This window comes from Chlorocebus sabaeus, chromosome 21 (genome assembly GCF_047675955.1).
Source record: "Chlorocebus sabaeus isolate Y175 chromosome 21, mChlSab1.0.hap1, whole genome shotgun sequence".
Lineage (NCBI taxonomy): Eukaryota > Metazoa > Chordata > Mammalia > Primates > Cercopithecidae > Chlorocebus > Chlorocebus sabaeus.
Window position 1 is genome coordinate 20,122,460 of NC_132924.1, and position 13,411 is coordinate 20,135,870.

The window sequence follows — 13,411 nt, forward strand, 5'->3', positions numbered from 1 at the left end:
AATTTTCTTTTTGTTCTTCCATAATTGCATTTTTGTGTTAATTTTCTTATGTAGTGAAAAAAAAAGGGGTGAGTGGACTGAGTGTTGAAGTCACTTCTAACTTTTTAACACAGAGACACTTCATACCCACCAGATAGTTCACTGGCACTTATCTTGAAGTGAAATGCCAACTTCATGTAAATTTATACTAAACCCTTTTTACTTTAGCAGGAAAGTTTCGATTTTTAAGTTAGAAAATGGGAATTGTTAGTTTTGCTTTATATTTATTACTTTGCCTTATCTTGCTATTCTCATATTTTGCTAGGTGTATTCCAAAGTACTTTATTTTACTTTGTGGGCAGTGGGACATTTGTGTGTGCGTGTATGTGTGTGTGTGCCTGCAGGTACACACATGAGCACTTGCATTAGCCTTTATTTCCTGCCAAGTTTAACAATGAATACATTTTAGGGATGAAGTAAAAACTTCACTGAATTATAAACGAGTAACCTTGTAATGAAGTTTATATGGATATTATCATAATCAAGGTGAAAATTACTGAAAGAAAACAAAGTGAGGTATAGAAAAATACTTTGAATGTGCATATATATGTATATATATACACATACGTATACATGAAATACATGAATATGTGTGTATATATATGATATCTGTACACATACATATGGGACTGAGAAAGAGAATGTGTCATCATTTAACAACAAAATCCATTTTATATAGGAGTTTAATCCTTTCTTAGAAAACAATTGTCTGAGGAGTTGTACAAATTGAAAAAAGGGAACAGAACAGTGTAATAATTCTTTTTTTCTATCAAATCAAGTGCCAGCTCCTTTAATAGTATTCCAGTGTTTCTACAGTAATCCAACATCAAGTCTTCTTTCAGCCATAATAAGTCAGGATTCATTAGAAATTCTCCATTACACTCTTTTAGGCTTTTGTTAATTGTTCTGTAATTAGTGCCTACAGTAAGAAAAACAGGAAAGGCAAACTGTCCACAAGCAAAGAACCACAGAGCTGTTTCAGGCTTCTTAGAAATGAACAATTGCCCCGTTTGATGGTGTCCAGTTTCAAGAAGAGCCCATAATCCTGGGCGTTCCACCATGACTTCAAATTCTCTCAACAGACACCAGAGAAGCATTTTTCTTGCAGAAAACTTGGAAGTTGAAATCTGGAGGTGGTTTTGGGAAATATTAGGCCAACTGAGTGAATAAAAATGATGAAGAATGTTTTTTGGTTTAGCTAACTTCTCCTTAGGAAGACGTCAGGGGAAGTGTTGAGAGAAGGTCCCATCATTGTCAGAAAAGAGCAATAAGCCACCTAGGGCTAGAGTTAATTTCCTACTGTAATTCTTGCTGTCATGGTGGTGGTGGTGCCTGCATCACTGTTATGTGGCGGACCCAGTGTTCTAACACAAATATTATAATGTGGCAACAAAAGTTCCCATGGAATACGCCTTTCATTAATGAAGTTTTATCAACACAGTTGAGTTCCCCAGCCTAAACCATTTAAAAAGTTTGGTGCTTACATGGGATAAAGGCAGTCATTAAGGGGAAACTCTTCCATTGTGAAAGGAAGAAAGGAAAAAAGAAGGAAAAAAAGACAAACCATGCTAATCTATGCCAGAAACAAGCAGGCCTAAGGCAGGAGAATGACAAAGCATTGTGCTTCAAAGTGTTTATTGTTACAGCTTCCAACCACTTTGAAGACAACCATCAAACCCTCCTAAATGAAACCAAGAAGGCTTCTTGCCATTGATGTGACAACAAATGTTTGTGTTTCATGGCAGATCTACTTATCCCTCAAAGACTCTAAGTTGTCAGTACATAGGATATTTTTTAAAGATAAAGCTAATTTTCCATCTAAGTAATCATATCCTAAATGTGATCTAATTGCCAACCAGATGAAATGCTTAGGTTCTCTCAGTGGCATACATTTAGTAACTATTAATATACCAAATATTATGGGGTTCACACTTCTGAAGTCAACTAACTTCTATGTTCTCAAAAGAGTGAATTTAAACCAGTCTCCATCAGATAATGGACTAGCCCATACTGCCATGAAGTTACTAATGGCCTCAGATTGAAAACATGGAGTAGGAAAATAGTCCTTTCCTTTTGGGCTTTGGATAATAAGATATGTATTACAATTAAAAATCTAGCTAATTGGGCTGATTGAATCATTAATTTAACCACTGTATAAAAACATTCTGGAGTAGAGGACTTAAGAGTGATCTACAAGCTAAATACGGTCAAGGTTAACAGCGTGGCTTTTTGATTGCTTTAAAGAGGAATGGACAGCAAATGTTAGCTGGTCCAACCAATGTCCCCAGCAAGCCAAGTGTCAGCAGCTTCAAAGAAACAAGACAAGCTTACCTTCCTTTTCCTAAGACAGCAAGTTCCCAGTCCGCCACCTGACCACCCCAGCTTACTCCTGCAATTAGGCATCACCAGTGAGTGAGAAAAGGTGATAGGTGAACAGCTTTTATCTTTGGGCTTTAAACATTTTACAAAACAGAGAATGTAACCTTAACCCATTATTGTATTGAATAAGCACACATTTATGATTCTGACTCAATTCATCCATCACCCAGAAGACTGATTTTTGAAGTAATAATCCCAGAATTGATAGTAGATGGATTAAGCACTGAAAGTAAATTTTTATGGAAAAAAAAATCCCTGTAATAAACACCATTCAGGTGATCATATATGGGAAAATAGTAGATGCAATCTAGGAGCGATGAGGCCAAGATCAAGTGCCTTTCTCTATCCTCTACTGTAACTTAGATGTGTCAAGGAATAGTCTGATGAAGGCATGGGCTGGCCTTTGGGAATCAAATTGCTTGAGATTTCGGCCAGGTGCAGTGACTCAGGCCTGTAATTCTAGCACTCTGGGAGGCCGAGGTGGGCAGATCACTTGAGGTCAGGAGTTTGAGACCAGCCCAGCCAACATGGTGAAACTCCGTATACTAAAAATACAAAAATTTGCCGGGCATGGTGGCAGGCTCCTGTAATCCCAGCTACTCGGGAGGCTGAGGCAGGAGAATGGCTTGGACCTGGGAGGTGGAGATTGCGTGAGCCCATTGCACCACTGCACTCCATCCTGGAGACAGCGCAAGATTCCATCCAGAAACAAAACAAAACAAAACAAATAAAAAAACAAATTGCTTGAGGTTTTGTGTTGTTGTATTCCTGAAGGAGTAGGTGCCAGGAGAAAATAGGGTAGGGAAAGTCACATCCTCCACCAGTCAGGCTTCAAGGACTTACACCCAGACCAGTAGAGAGACAGGCTGCAGGCAACAATGGAAGAATCCTTTTACATCAAGAACTCAATGTAAAGGGGGCACTCCTGGTCCCCAGGTAACAAATTGTGATACTCTTTGGGAGAGGGGAACATTTTCTCTGATTTTGCTTCAAACACAGCATCATGGATGCTGCACGAAGAATAGGCAAACAGCTTTGGGGGATCTCGGAGAATGGATCTTCCCCAGATTTTGGCATTCACAAGGTATCCCCTGGAAGTAGTGGTGGTGTGATGGATCTCCATGAGAGTGGGGCCCACGTGAGATACTCGAGGGTTCCCAGACATAAGCTTAGGGATGGGGTATGGAGCTGACTAAGGTCGGTCTGTTGAGGCAGTGAGGCAAGAGCTAATGAAATTGGGTCCATTTCACTTAGTATAACCTTGTCTGCTTTTACAGACTTGTAAGAGTGGAAGGAACTCCATTTACAATAGAATCGCACACAGTGACACAGAAAAGTGTGGTAGGTCCTTAAGGAATGTTAGTCGAACCCAAATTAAAAAAAAAAAAATTACAGAAGAATTTGTCTTACAAATGGAGATCTTTACAAGCAACTCATTTTTTGACAATTTGAGTGATGAACCTTAGTCATTTTGAGGGAGATTTTGTGTAAGAAATGAAGCCCAGGAAATAATATCTATAAATTACTGAAGGAAGGAGTTAGAGACAATTAGGATCCAGACTTGGAAACAGTGCCTCCCCGACTAGGGTAGCTGAGAGACACTATCTACAATGTGTATGAGTATACCACATATTTATTTTAAAAACTCCTATGATGGTATTATGTGCTGGGCATTGTTCTGAATGTTTTAAGCCTTATAAAAACTCTATGAGGTAGAGCTTCTGCCCTGGCTTTTTCAAAGGTGGATCTTAGCCACCATTCCATAGGTTAGAAAAACAAACTGTTTTGGCAAAGAGTAGTGCAATAACTTATCTAAAGTCAAACACCTATGATGCGACAGAGCTGGGGTTCAAACCCTAGGAAGCGCTTTACCAGCCATTGACCTTCAGCCATTTGTCCTACTATAGTCCACTAAGAGCATGATTCCTGGTCCCCCATAAGTCTGCTGATATCACAACTGCATCCTTCCACTTCAATATATAATTTGCATATTTACAGCTGATACAGCCAACTACTTATCCGGCTGGTGATCTACAGAGAGGAGGCACTAGTGAGGAGGAAAGAATGCTGGACCATGAGTCAGGAAATCCAAGCTTTATCCTTTCTCAGTCACTAAATAACTCTGTCACTAAGTTACATTTACATTTTTCGTTTCAATGTCCACATCTATAAAAAAGGCAGAGTGAGACTCTCTCAAGTGTGGTTCAGCCTTAAGACACTAAAATGCAAAGTAGCTAGACATGGTAAGACATGGATCTCTTGGACACAGCTTCTGCATCTCCCTTTGTAACAACAGATCTTATCACAAGTACCTATCTAATCATCAGACATATTTTTAAATGGACTGTTACTGTGTGTTTGATGCCCCAATAAGTACTTTTTGTCGTAACAGCAACAACAGTAAAATATTTGACTTCAATACTTGCTGTAGGACAAAAACAATTGTCAAGACGATTCAACTAAGTTGACTAGAAAAATTACTGCCGAATAACCCATGTTGCTTTTAAAGAGGAGATTAAAACAAAGAGATGAGGTTTGAATACATGAAATGTGTTTCACACTTAGTTATGATTAGACAGATATGTTCAGATACAGCTTTCTATTTTTGGGGGGGCATGTTGTCCAGCTATCCTTTGCTTGCATTTCTATATTTTGGGGTCTGTGTTTAGCTTTGCACATCATTGGATTTTAATCTCTTTTCTCTTTCACTCTCTTGATAGAGTTTCTGCTTCTACGTTTTTCTTTTCTATCATTCTTCATGTTTCTAGAGAACATTCTTTCTTTGGCTCCTAAAAGCCAGAAAGGAAGGTCATTAAGAGTAAAACTACTTGGGCAGGGAAAGTTTCAGATGGGACTTCATTCTTTAATCCAGAAATTATCCAACCTTAGTGTGCACAGTCATCTGGGAACTTTATTAAAAATATTAAAAATACACATTCTATGCTTCACCCACCAGAAATTTTGAGACAATAGATCAGGAATAGGACCAGAGAATCTACATTTTTGTAGAAGTTCTGGAGTACAGACTCAGTGCTTTCATTTTAAAAATTATTCAACAAGTGAATAGAAGAGGAGGCCTCTGTGAAGATGAGGTTGTAGTTTTTTGTTTTTGCCAAAAGGTAAAGGTAGACTAACTAGAAAAACTGAAAAATGCCATACTGTATTGGTGACCCTGAATTCTTCTTTGGAAGCAAATAAATGGAATGTTAGTAGGAACTGGCCAAAGCCACATTTGTTCACATCTGGGTATTTCCTCTGCTCAGAGAGTCTTTTCCAGGTTCATGGATAAGAAGTGGGAGCACATAGTGTAATAACTGCAGAAGTAGGCATCAAAAGATTATTTACTGTGATCTAATTAGAGATGCATAGGGTTTTAAATGGTATGTTTAGGGCTTAATGATATATTTCCACCTCTGTTTTTTCTTTAGATATAAGATAAAGATAATTTTATTAATTGTATAACTTTATCTTTGAGAAATGTGAACTTGGTTTTATATGCATGATTAAGATGGAGCATTAATTAACATTACTAGAAATTGTGTATGCATGAAGAAGTAGGAGACGTGTTGAGTCCTAGACTGAGTACTAAATGTATTTCATCCAGGCTGTCTTTTTACTCAATGATGTAACCTTGAACTAGATCCTTTGATTCTAGATTTATTCTTCTGTAGGGTGGAGCCAATTATACCTATTTTGCTTATGTCCCTGAGGTGCTGTTAGAGTGAGCTCATGTCAAACCGCTTTAACAATTTAAGAATCAGAATAGTGATGAGTATACTCCTTTCATTTCTTTAATCCATAAACACAATTTTCCAGACCATTGATTTGGTTCTAATCTTTACTTTTTTAATTCAATAGTTGAATATTGTACCCAAACCACCTCAATGAACCACTGAGAGATGAATTTATGATAAAGAAGCATAATTTGTTTGATATATAGTTTTTTTTTGTTTGTTTGTTTTTGTTTTGAGACAGGGTCTCACTCTGTCACCCAGACTGGAGTGCAGTGGCACAATCTCAGCTCACAGCAACCTCTGCCTGTCAGGCTTAAGTGATTCTCCTGCCTTAGCCTCCCAAGTAGCAGGGAAGCAGGGATTACAGGTGCGTGCCGCTATCACTGGGGTAATTTTTTTTTTTTTTTTTGAGACAGAGTCTTGCTCTGTCACCTAGGCTGGAGTGCAGTGGTGCGATCTCGGCTCACTGCAACCTCCACCGCCCAAGTTCACACCATTCTCCTGCCTCAGCCTCCTGAGTAGCTAGGACTATAAGCACATGCCATCACGCCTGGCTATTTTTTAATAATTTTAGTAGAGATGGGATTTCACCATGTTAGCCAGGATGGTTTCGATCTCCTGACCTCATGATCTGCCTGCCTTGGCCTCCCAAAGTGCTGGGATTACAGGCATGAGCCACCTCATCCGGCCCCCACTGGGCTCATTTTTGTATTTTTAGTAGAGATGGGGTTTTACCGTGTTGTCCAGATTGGTCTTGAACTCTTGACCTCAAATGATCCACCTACCTTGGCCTCCCAAAGTGCTGGGATTACGGGTGTGGGTCACCATGCCTGGCCTGATATATAGTTTTCAAAGTATGATAAATACACTATTTTCAGTGTAGTTCTTAAAGAATGATAGTGACCATGTGACACAACCTTGGTTAAGTTGTATTTCTGATTGCACATTTTTAAACCTTGAGTGCTGTATTTTCCGTAGTGTTTTCAAGTAGAGCCAATCTCAAAGTCTCTTTGGATTCATATGCTACATATTTACCATGACCCTCTAATGTAAAGTCATTGGAAATGCACTTATTGTAGACCTGTCACTTCCCAGAGACCTACAACAGAAAACTTTTCTCCTTGAAAAGGTAGAAGGGCCCCTTTGGCCCATTCAGAGGGTACATGTTATTAGAACAAGTGAAGCTGAGTTAACTGTCAGGAGAGGAAAGTGTTGGTAGATGTTTCTGATCATTATAGTTATACATGCTGTAATGTTTGGCTTCCATGTAGTTTCTTTTTTCTTAGCAAGTTAATTTAAAAATAAGTAAATAAAATCAAATGTACAACATAATGAAGAGAATCACTTCCTAGTTAGATAATAACAAATTTTAGGTTAGCCACTTAGCAGCTCTGTGGCATTGGACAAGTTATTTAAATTTAATAACCATTTTTCCTTCTTTTTACATTTGGAATAAAAATGTATATTCTTGATAGAGCTATTTGAAAAATTTCAAGTGGAAAGACATCTAAATGGTGGAGCTTAGTGTCTGACATTGTGAGTTCACCATCAATTCCTGCTAGAAATATTTAATTATATTTTTATGGCTCCAACCTCTAAAAATGTTCAGAAATACCTCCCTCGATCATATCGTGGACCCAGGCATTCCAAGACACTAGTTTTGACAGTGGCCCCATGGGATGTTTTAGGAATAGATGTGGCTGTTGTTTACTCTCCCAGATGTGGTTGTTAATAAATCATAGAGTTGTTTTTGACCGAAACATCTTTCTTTAATAATCCTGCTATAAATATTCATTTGAGCTTAGGTTACCTCTTGAGGTAACAAATTCTATCAGTTTAACGTATAAATTAAAGTAGCAGCTAATTTATTTGAATTGAAAGAAACTGAAGTGTCTTTTGTAAAGAATGCTTATTTTGTATATAATTGAAGAAGGGTCTTTTAAATACTGAAAAAAATAGTGGGCTGGGCACAGTGGCTCATGCCTATAATCCCAGCACTTTGGGAGGCCGAGGTTGGTGGATCAATTGAGGTCAGGAGTTAGAGACCAGCCGGGCCAACATGGTGAAACCCCAACTCTATTAAAAATACAAAAATTAGTGGAGCATGGTGGCCGGCCTGTAATCCCAGCTACTTGGGGGGCTGAGGCAGAAGAATTGCTTGAACTCAGGAGGCAGAGGTTGCAGTGAGCCAAGATTGCACCACTGCACTCCAGCCTAGGTGACAAAAAACGAAACTATGTCTCAAAAAATAATAATAATAATAGTGTATGAGCGGCTATAAGAAGTAGAAATCTGACTAAGCAGGTTTAAATAATAAGGGCATTTGTTGTTCATGTAGTTGAAAACCAAATTTTCAGGAATGGTCTAATCATGGCACCAGCTCTATGACCTTATAGTCCTCTGATGGCTCCATTCATCAGTATTTTGACTTGTCATTAGGCATATGATCACAAAAGACCCTTAGGAAAAACCTGGGCATTATTCATTTTCACTTGTATTCAGAATATATTGCTTCTGTTAAATCAAATTTAGCCTAAAGCTGCCTCCTTACATATTTTAAGTTCAGTCTAAAGGTTTCTCTGTACGTCATAAAGTATTATAAGGAGATGTGTAAACAGGTGGTAGCCTACATTTGTGCCAATCACTATGTTTTGGCCAATCAAATGTGACCGATTGTTCAAACTGTGTTCAAATAAGGTAAATGCCAAATCATAACCAAACCAGTTGTCTCTGTACCTCACTTCCGTTTTCTGTACGTCACTTTCTTTTTTCTGTCCATAAATCTTTGTCCATCACGTGGCTGCACTGGAGTCCCAGAGCCTACTCTGGCTCAGGAGGCTGTCTGATTTGCAAACAGTTCATTGCTCAATTAAACTCCTTTAAATTTAATTTGGCTGAAGTTTTTCTTTAAACACTTCCCATGGTATTCTTTTAAAAGCAAGGAAGACATTTCACAAAAGTTACTGGTAAGTCTTCCTTAGTGACTTTCTGGACCAAGTTGGCACAGACCAATCACAAGGACAGGAATCCATGATTGACTAAGACAAATCAGAACCAACTTCCAGAGATAGGGTCAATTCCCTAAATTGCTTTACTACTAGATAATGTGGGACTGGATAGGGTGAATGATAGAGAGTCAAACATCACAAGTGCCAGAATTTTATTTTAATATACTTGAGGGAACTCTTTGTGCGGTTCTATGTTCTACATCCTTAAATAGACAACACCGAACATAATTTTGCCTTAGTTTTTGGATGATGATTCAGAAATTGTTCAGGTATAATCTCAGTCACTTCTATTTAATTAGGCAGGTCTGTTTGCTCTTAAACTAAATAGTTTCTGGATATTTTTTGAATTCCATGACTACTCTTCTAATTACTTTGTCTCTTCAGTCATCGTGATGCTAACAACTTCAGTTCTTGTGATAGACAGCAATCTCCTTCCCAATTTTACTTTGCTATGGGAGTAAATATTGTAGGAAATCTCTCAATCGATCCCACTTAATTTACTTTGTGATTGATGGACGATTCTGATTTCCACATAAAACACATGCCTGATGCTCTCAGAAGATTGAATATGTGTAACTAATGAGTCACTCTGTGCAATGCCTGTGCATTTTTGCTCTCACTAGCTGAACTGTATGCTTCTTAAGGGTCAGGCATGTTTGTTCCCAAACCTGTTTCTGCCAGTTGTATTTGGGACTGTATCCCATAAAAATTTAAGAAATCTAAGAAAAGCAAAACAAAACTCAAGTTAACAAACAAATACATTTTTTTCTATAAGATTTCAAGGAAAGTCATTAAAACAAAACAAAACAAAAATGGCCATAGAAGAGACAGATATAAAATAAAAAACACTAAACATAGAAAGGTTCTACATACATAGGTTTTTGCAGGGATCTTTAAGTTTGTGTTCTACTTAAAGAATCCCAAACTGGACATTGTAGAATATGCATTATAAATGTGATTCATACAAGAAAGATGATGGCAAACTCTGATCAATAGATCTACTCTTGAAGAAAAGGCCTTGGTCATGAATCAAAAGCTTGATGAATGAACATACAATGATGTATTTTAAGTTAAAACCTAATGTTAAGTGTATATATCATTTTGTATAATTACCCTCTTTAACTAACTTCTATTAACTAACTAACTTCACATCAGACAAGAAGACTCATGGTATACTGGAAGGGTGAGGTAGGAAGTGTGTGTGTGTGTGTGTGTGTGTGTGTGTGTGTGTGTGTTTACATGTTTGTTTGTTGGTGAGGGATGGTCGTTGGGATATAAGAGTCAGAATGTTAAGTCCTTACCCAATATCTAAGTCATTTAGACTTTAGACATTGTCTAAAGTTAATGAATTAAAAATCATATAAATATACATTCTTTAGCACTTAAAAATAACTATTCAAAAAAAGCTAAAAGTGTTAAAAAGTATTTGTCTTTGGAAAGTAGGGTTATGATAGTGGAGGGTGGGGCTACATATAAAGGCTATTATTTTCACTATGTGCTTATTGTTTCTGAGTTTTTTAATGATGTATAAATTTTACTTTCATAAATATCAACATAGTAAACAGGAGCATCTACCAGTCCTGATTTTGCTGTGGCAGCCAGCCTCTAACACAGCCCCCACAGACCCTGGCTTCCTGTATCACACCCATGTGTCCTCCCCTCCCACATCTCATGTCATATCAGATTGGTACGTGTGGCCACTAAGATGCTGCAGAGGATGGCAAGTCAGTTCTGAGATTAGATTAGAAAAGACCCTGTGGCTTTGTCAGAGGCATTGGAACCAGAGCGACTCCATTTTGAGTGAGGGCTAGGGCAATGAGGCTGAGACTTGCTGTACTGCATTCTCAGAAAGTTAGGCATTCCTGGACTAGATGTTTATGGTTGAGGGAACAAATTAATAACGTTTACTAAACAGACCCAGACTTGGGAGTGTCCGGATATCCGGATACCGGGATGACAAAGACATTCCTAATTTTGCTTTAAAGATAATAATATTAAATCTTACAAAGTATAGTAATTAAAACAAGTAATCCTTTATCACAAAGTCTTGTAGCAGAGCACATCTCCCCATTTAAACAAGCACTGTACCTAGGGTAGATGCGTTCCTCCTGTAACTTTCAGGAACGCCCTACTCTGTCTATGGAGTAGCTGTTCTTTCATCACTACTTTCTTAATACACTCGTTTTTAATTTGCACTGCAGACTTGCCCTGAATTCTTTGTTACACGAGATCCAAGAACCCTCTCTTGTGGTCTGGATTGGGAACCCTTTCCTGTAACAGCTTCTGTCTCCCTTTCTCTCTCTCTCTGCATTCTCTCTCTGTCTCCCTAAGTGCTCCTTCAGGGGGAAGCCAGATGCTGCCTTATGAGAGGCCTTGTGGAGAGGCACCTGAACTGAGGAACTGAAACCTCCTCTCAAATCCTTTAAATCTCATTTCTTATTTGTAAATTTTAGATAATAATACCTTCCTTGTGACTTATTGTAAAGTTTAGATATAAAGTATTTAAAGTTCAAGATATAGACCCACAATCATAGTTGACCTTATCATTGTAAATGTTTTAATTATCAATATATTTCTTAAGCTTGCCAAAGTCACTCAGCTTATATGTGGCAGACATACGAATCTAGAACAGACTTATCTGCATCCTAAGTCCATTATCTGGAGTGAGTACTCGGAATTGCATGCTTCCAGAAAAGGCAAGATAGAGAAGAAAATAAATATTGCGTATATCAACTCAGACTGACAGGAATGGCGGAAATAACCTGCTAGAAGACTTTTGAACAAGAGAGGAGCTTGGTGGCATGATGGGGGTAAGAGGAGAGGAGTCATATGTGTGGGCATGGATTAGCTTTTTATTGGAAATACGGAGAAAGGTCTTCATGTCTATCATCAGAAGAAAGATCAACCAGAAACTTCCTGGAAATTTGAACCAGAGTCTCAGAGCCTTCCAGGTTTGCAGTAAGGCAAGTCAGGGCTGTAAAGTTGTTAAAATTGAGCCAAAAACAGATGACAGGTTTTGGTAGGAAGTTAGAAGCACTCATTTTGACTGGAAGGCAGAAATGAAGTAAGTTTAGACAACAGGCAGTGACTCCAGCACTGAGAGATTAAAGGCTAAATGAAGAGAACAGAGGACAGGATGTGGAAGCCCCGAAAAGAAATGCTTGTGCTCAGTCTTGTGAGCTGAGGATCAAGAGACTGGTCATTTTAAGGAACACAGCCTGTAAAATGTGGTAAAAAAAAAATTAGTTGTGCATTTGAACTATTGGGTGAGCTGGATAGGATGAACGCTCCTCAAGACTTGGGCAGAGGTATCTGATGTCGGTGGTACAGGATTTGGGGAAGACCATTTTCCTTTCCCTGCACTTGATCACTAACAGTGGTTCACTCTGATATCCTGAGAGTGAGAGGACACCCCACAGTGGAGACCAGCTGCACCCCGTCGGGAGTCCATTTGGCCTTAGGTAGTGTGAGTCAAGGTGGAGCTACAGTTTTTTTTTCCTGTGGTGCTTTGCTGGATGGAGTAGAACAGTCATTGCCTAAAGGTTTGTGGCTTGCTAGGCCACCCCTTTCCTGGTCCTTTGATTAGAAAACACAGGCTTTGTTGGGCTTTTTTGTCTGTGTATGTTTTTGTTTCCAGATTGCCAACATCTTCAGCTTCGGGTCTGAGATCAAGAAAAAAAAACAAACAAACCCAGAGAACTCACCATTATGCTGTTCCTCTCGTCGTAAGGTTCCAATAGTTCTGCATCCCTTTTTTCCATCCTTCAAAGTCTTCTTGTGTTTATTTTATACATAACGTCTAGGATTTTTAGTTCTACTTAGTGGGAGGAAGAGGAAAAGGTAAGTCTACTCCATCCACCCAAAAGTAGAATTCTGCTCCTCTGAACAGTATTTTAAATTTCTTGTTACCATTGTCAAGTCCATATTGCTCAACTAGATCTGTCCAAAGAGCTCTGGCAAATGAGTTTGCATTATTGAATGTTTTCACCTGGACAGACCATGAAACGCTCAAATTAAGCATAAATGTATGGGCTCACTCCTTGCTCCTTAGCACCTTAGCCCTCCTCCTCTTTTTACTCTATTCTGGTTATTATTACCACATGGCCATCCAAGCTGGAAACCAGGAGCTATTCCTGTCTGCCTTTCTTTACCTCACCTGCCATGTCTTAGCCAGCTAAGTACTAAGCTGTGCCCATCTTTTCTTTCTTACCCATTACCTCTGTGGGTTTCAGCATATTCCAGTTCCAGTAA